The sequence below is a fragment of the Juglans regia genome, chromosome 15 (assembly GCF_001411555.2).
Source record: "Juglans regia cultivar Chandler chromosome 15, Walnut 2.0, whole genome shotgun sequence".
Lineage (NCBI taxonomy): Eukaryota > Viridiplantae > Streptophyta > Magnoliopsida > Fagales > Juglandaceae > Juglans > Juglans regia.
In genome coordinates, this window is record NC_049915.1 from 5,948,849 (window position 1) to 5,956,322 (window position 7,474).

At 37.2% G+C, this 7,474-nt stretch overlaps 1 pseudogene; it reads right to left on the minus strand.

Annotated features, from left to right (window-relative positions):
• Positions 1–1,950: 1,950 nt before the first annotated feature.
• Positions 1,951–7,474, minus strand: LOC108992320 (annotated as a pseudogene).

The window sequence follows — 7,474 nt, forward strand, 5'->3', positions numbered from 1 at the left end:
TGGAAAGGAGAAGGAGGGAGAGGATCAGGGTAATAATGAAATGAGAGTGATTATATCTATATATATAGATATATAGATATATAGATATATATGCAGATCAAGGCGAAAGCATATATATATATATATATATATAAAAGACTTTATATATCTATATATATATATATAGATATATAGGTTATTTTGTTCCTGGTTTCTTTCCCTGTCCAAAACTGGATGTGTTGCTTAGATATTGTAAATCTAACACACACTAAAAAAAATACTCCAATCCAGCCCCTTTTTTGGTCAAGTCTGGAATCCTGATCCTCCACATGTTTTGAGGTGTCAAACATAAGTCTGGAGTGGATAGTGGATACTCCACTCATTTTGTCGAACATATTGATAAAAGCTATATTCTACCTGCTTCTCGAGCAGGTCTTATCCAACATCATACTACTTATTTTGAAAAATTGATTGAATTATTGCTCATGATTTTTTATATATTCTTACCATTTGTACAGATGGACAATAGAGGAACTGCTCGACGTGGGCTTAATGAAGGCTCTTTAAAATACAAGGCTTGCCAGATTTATGCTGATGATGAGCTGACTGGAGCCGCACCCCACATTTAAACGAGGGCTTGCTAAAGTTGGCCATAATGGGTTGTATGGGTGGAGTTATGGTGGATATCTTTGAGCTATGACCTTGGCCAGGTTTCCTAATGTCTTCTGTTGTGCTGTGTCTGGTGCCCATGTAACGGGCTGATTGTGATGCTTATTTATTATTAAGGATAAAAGCTCAGTTTGTATATGAGAATACATTAATACACCACCCCATTGTAATATATATGAGTTTGGATTTTATTGATGGGCTTGGATGGAACTTTATGTATTTATTTTGCATGTTATATTGATTAGCAACTTGAATGAATGAGTTTGGATTATGAATGGTGCATTTAGGAACAACTAAAAACAGGCTTACAAAGAAAATAAAGCTCAGGAAATTTAAACACGAATTGAGGTTTAGCGGCGAATTTAGTTTCATTTTGCGGCGAATTTTCACTCGCCGCTATAAACCTACTCTTAAATTCACCTAAACCAGCGATGCACAAATCGCTACTATATTTCAATACCGGCGACTAAATATTCACCGCAAATACCTTTATGAAGCAGAATGTATATTACGGCGATCTTGGAAACTCGCCGTCCGTAATTATATCGCGGCGATATATTAAATCGCCGCCATATAATTAACTGTTTGAAAACAAATTCGCAGCGAGTGATACATCGCCGTATAATAGTATTTAGCAGCGATATAATATTCGCTGCTATATACCATGAATAATATGGCGGCGATAGAAAAATCGCCGGCATATTGATATAGCAGCGATAATTAATCGCTGCATCATGATAATATACGACGATTTTTCTATTGCGGCGATTTTGTGGAGTGGCTGGCAAATATATTTGGCAGCGATATATGGCATTTTTAGCGGCGAGTAGTAAACGCTGCTAATAATCTATCGCAGCGTTTAATGACAGAATCCTATTTCGAATTAGCGGCGATTAATTCTTGATCAGCAGCGAAAAAAAATTCGCTGGGATATTAGTATATGGCAGCGAGTTTTGGTGTCCGTTGCATTAGAGCTAAAATGGGGCGTTAATACCGGCGAATTTGCAGCGATTAAAAAATCGCTGGCATATATATACCCCAGCAATTTGTTGTGTTTTGCCAGCGATTATGTATCGCTGGCAAAATTGTTGAACCTTGTAGTGCTCTCAATTAATCGTGGGTGCTTAAAACATAAAAGATGTTTCTAGGTATGTTGTAGCTGTTGTCAGTTAGCGTTTATTCGGTAGGTGAAAGAACATTAATCCACTGCTGGTTTGGTAAGCATGCACGTTGACACTCTGAAAGTTTGATTGATAGGCCAGAAACGAGAGAAACAGGGAAGCCAAAACCCTAGGAAAAAGTAACGTCATCATTTGTGATGATCATGACTTTCAGCATTTCCAACGGGAGACCTAGCATGGCGAAGATGCCTCTCTTGGGAAAGAAGTTTTGCAAACCTGCAGCAAAGACATATTTTATGCTTTCCATTATTAATATATATCTTAATGTAAAAAATAAACTCCAAACAAATTTTTTTTTAATATATATAAAAGAGTAATGCTAGCTAGCTAGCTAGATATATATAGTATGAGTGTGCAAATTTTGTGCATTTTGGCTTGTTTGGATATTTAGAATATTTCAGTATATTTGTGAATAGTAGTAAAATAGTTTGAGTTAAAATATTTATTGATTTTTTGGAAAGGAGAGAGAAAAAATTGAATAAATTAAAAAATTATTTGAATATAATTTTCTAATAGAGTAACATTACACCAACTGAAAGTTTGTCCCGAATGTGTGTCCCGAAAAGTATATTTTATTTTTTTTATTTTTCTTTTCTTTTTTTTCATGTATTTTTTAAATCATCAAATTTTTTTTTAAGAAAATGATAAAATTCACAATATCGTTAAAAAACACTTCCTTAATCATTAAGTAAAAAAAAAAAAAAGCTTCGGGACACATTTGTGACAAATTTTCGGTGGGTTTAGCATTTATGTTTTCTAATATAATTTTTGTTTGAAAATATTAAATTAAAAATAGTAATACTTTTTATGTTTTGTTTCAGAGTTTGAGAAAATTGTAATGATTAAATAAAATTTAAAAATATGAAATTGAAAAGTGTTTTGTCATGTTTTGATGTTTGAGAAGGAAATATATGAAAATATGTTAGAATACTTGACATTACCAAACGGACTTTTATGATCTATTTTTTTAAAAAAGACTCTCACACTGTCTAGACTATACGAATCATTTTCATCTGTAATATACCTTACGAGAGCCTCTGCATTTGTTTCGCTATTTGTAGGTTCAAAGAGGCCAGTATTGTAACGCCCCGTACCCGAGGGTCCGGAGAGTTAACTCATGTCACTAACAAACCTGTCTCTCCCAGCACTTAAAACTCCAAGGACTTCATGTTTAGCACACAATTCATATTTTTCCAAATAGCCATAACAAAACTCCATAAGTTATCATTACAAAACATAAACCAAAAGGGGTCCACAATCTCCCAATAACCTCAAAAATATAACAATACACCTTTAGGTATCAATAGGTCCAAACAACGTAAAGTACTTCAAATGCTCAAGTTAAATCCATCTACTAACAATGGTACTCTAGAGTACCCAATCCTTCCATCCATATCTAGCCAGCTTCAATTCTATTCCTGACCCCCAGCTGGGAAATCGATATCATCTGAAAATATATGAAGATAAGGGGGGTGAGTTATCAACAACTCAGTAAGCAGAGGACATATACTAGCATGTAAACATGAGCCTTTTCAGAAAGTTCAATATGCAGAAACAAAACATTTTATTTTTTTATATGCAGATCTCAGAAAACGTGTTATCAGAAACTCAGAGCGACTTTTCAAACATTTCATACTCAAGTCAACAATTCATATTTGAGGATCCATTTCATATTCAAAAACACTTTGGCATAACATAACTGAACATCTCCATCTTATCATGTCATATCATATACCATGTTTAACCCCCGTGGTAGGGTTGTGCTATCCCCGGTGGCCAAACCAGGCAGTATCATGTGGTGAACTTCCCCTTTTTCAATCTCGGAGCCCCGAGTGTGCACACAGGAAAGAACACGTAAAAAGACCACTTTGTTTCCAAAGTGGGTGCACTCATATCATATCATGGTGGTACCAACCATATCACGTGAACAGTATCATCATTTCAGAACCATATTCAGAACAGATAAGTATGCCAAAGTTTTATCATATCCATATCATATCAAAACACGTGCGAAACATATTCATATCATTTCTATTTGATCAAAAACAGATCCATATCATTTCATATCACATGCATAAAAATTTCAATGATATCATATTCGCTCTTTTGCATATTTCAGAAACATGTCAAATATTGCTCATGTCTACACATTTCATGTCAAAAACATTTCTTTTCTCTTTCATATGTATCTCATGAGGGAATGCAAAACATATACTGAGGTTGTTTTTCACTTCTTCTTTTTAAAACAACATGCACATTTTTTTACAAACCAACCTCAGTTCATTTCTTTTTATGCAAATCCAGCATAGGAACCCCGCTTACCTGGATTCTTTAATCTTTCAAAATTCCTCAACGAAGCCGAATAAATATTAATCGTCACCTATAAAAATCACGCAAATTCTGTAAATTTTCAATCAATCATGTATTTCGATATTTGAACCTAAGAACCTATTTTAAATCCTCAAAACCTAGAATTCTAATAATTCCTATAATACCACCATTATCTAAAACCACTAATATCCACTTAGTCGAATTCGTACCGAATAAGAGATTTAATCGAACAAATATCTAGGCATTTGCCGAACTCAATAAAGAGTAATCTTCAACAATATCTAAAGTACCAACAATGTATTATAAATTAATAGAATATTTAGACTACTTTAAAAAGTCTTATAAAATACGCCATGCAAAACTCCTCAAAAGAAATTAGAGTTTTTGTTAACAATATTGTTAAAATATTTTCTACACAAAAATAATGTTTTATGAGACTTAAACCTAAAACTCATTTTAACATAACAACAAAAATAAATAAATAGATAAATACCCTTCATCCGAAACACATTTCAGTAAAAAAAAAATACCAACTTAGTTGATGATTTAAACAAAAGGGCGAAACGGTAAAAAAAAAAAACATTTTTCTCCTACCTGTTACTCGAGAAAACCACACTTTCCTTATTAAGTAACTGTTATTAACAGCAAAACTAAAATCAGAAGAGGCAAAAAAGCAAGTGACGGTGGAGACATACTCACGAGAAAGAAACTCGAGGCAGCAGCACCGTGGGAGTGCGACAGACGCTGGACAGAGGTGGTGAAGACCTTCCTCGATGGCGTCGCACGGGAAGAGAGGGAGAGAGAGCTGAAACCGAGAGAGAGAGAGAGCTGAAACCGAGCAGTAAAAAAAATGAGAGAAGAGGTGGAGTGGAAGATATGGGGAGGGAGTGTCCGTGGCTTACCGAGGGGCAGAGGTGGCGCGCGGAGGACTGATGGTGGTGCGACGATGGCTGGCAGTGAGGATTGCCAAGTAGGCAGCACACGGATGGAGGGAGAATTCCTCTGTTTTTAGGCGTGAAAACAGGGGAGGGGCTCTTAATCCAGTGGCTGAGAAACCGGACGTGGAACCCGGAGGGACGGTGGCGCACGGCTGGGGGAGGGACTCCGAGTGCATGAGCTACTGGCGAGACTGTGTGTGGAGGAGTTGCTGCACGGAAGTGACTCTGCGGGTGGCCGATTGATGTTGCAGACCGAGGCTTCGGTTTGGTGTTTTGCAGAGAACCCGTGGTCTTCTGGGAAGAGGGAACCGAGCGGCACTTAGCCTAGGGTTGTAGTTGCTTCATATATATATATAGACCAAAATAGAAAGTAGATCAAACCTAAATAAAAGGGAAGAAAAACATGCACGAAAATGGAAACGAACCGTGCGATGCGTGGCATGGCGTGAACCCGTGAAACTATTTCTGAACATGTGAACCCTGTGCATGGGTCCAGTAATGCTGGGTCTTACAAGTATCCAGATTCACCCTAGAGACTAGTTTTTTCAGCAATTCTTCTCCAAGTTTGACAAGATCATCCAAGTTCTTCGTTGTGGCAACGTCCACAGAAGATACTACCCCACTCACTGTATCGTCCTGCATCATTTTGATTCAAATATTAAACATGCCCATGTTAATCGAGTGCATAAAAACATGCCAACTCGTCATGGAAATATGGATTTGAATAAACATGCATGAAGATATACCTGAATCCGCAGATAGCTTTTCTCAGAATGAAGGGCTTGGAAAACCTGAGAGAGATGGATGTCAACCATATCTGCACTTGCTTGAGAAAATACGTCAATTATTGGGGTGGAACCACCTCTGGTTAACCAATCTAGTATGCCCCACTTGGCTGCATCACGAGCCTTGTATTTCTCTTCGTCTTTCTGTGAGCCAGTTCCTAATGATATGACCAAAAACCGGCCATAGTCCATTGGATTTATAGGGAAGAACTCGGGACTTCCTCTAAGGATCTCCTTTGTCACTTCACCAATGGCAAGTAAAGCCTGGAAAAGACACCAATTTAGCAGGTTAACACCAGTACTACTTTGAATTATATTTTTCACAGGAAAAAGAAAATGCTAAAATTACTATTATTGGCTAGCTTCAGGTAGGATCTGAAACAGCTTGAAAGTTACCGGATTATTAGCAGCTACCCCACCATCTGTAAGGTTGAATTCTCTGACGTTCCCTTCTGGGTCTTTGGTTTCGAAGTAATAAGGTGGAAGATAAGTTGGTGCAGCTGAGGTTGCGATGCATACATCTGAGAGTAGGGCATCTAAGCTTGGGTTTTTGTTTACCTGGTGCATAAAAGAAGGAAACCAAAGTGAATCTTAGTATTCCATAATTTGCAATCACTTCCTAATTGATCAGAGGATGAGAAAAGCGTGTAATAATCAGTCTTGAAGATTGATTCTATTTGAAGAGAAGTTGATATTCAACCTCATAGCTAGAGAAGACGGTTGGCTGCAGTCGCTTGAGATCGAATGCTGGGATGACAACATTAGTCAAAGTCTGATGCATTCTTGTACTTTCCATCGTACTTGGGTCCAGAAAGGGCTTTGAGGATCTTTGTAGTAAGTGGAAATAGCGGACAACTGCAATTTTGGAAAAAGTACATAACTCGTTTTAGTAACTAAAATGAATGGAATCAGGCTAATAATCAAATAGGAAAGCTTTGTCCTCATGAAAAGTATAGTTTCATCTCAAATGAGTTCTAAATTTACTTGTTTTGTGGGAATATTTTAGGGCAATGGTTTAAGTTGAAGTCCTTGATATCCTTAGCAGCAAAGACAGGTCTGTTCTTTTCATTTGGAGCAGTTAGCATGGCAGTTACAAGGCCGCCTGTGCTTGTTCCTGCAATCACATCAAAATAATCTGCAATTCTTGCATCTTCCCCGTCCAGCTTCTGCACCATGCACAAACAGTTCAGTGTAAATGATAGAAGATTACATGCATGCTGAAACATTCTGCTTATATATATATATACAGCGTGCATGCTTGAAAAGTGAATAAAAATGCAATGAAGGAGACATTGGGTGGAGGATTCTCTAGGCATGAAACATTATATTGCTGTATATATCTAACCTGAAGCTCAGATTCTAAGAAATCAAGGATGGTTCCTGGGATAAGCCCTCTTATTCCTCCGCCATCAATGCTGAGAACAGTGATTACATTTCCATAAGTGGGTGGCTGTAGGGGTACAATATTTTTTGCTTCCATTAGGGATAAGGGAAATCGAGGGACGGAGAGATAAGGAGGGGGAGGGGGTTTTCGAGACTTGGAAAGAAACTGTGAATTCTTTCAAGAGGCAGCAGCTTGCTTAAAAGTGGT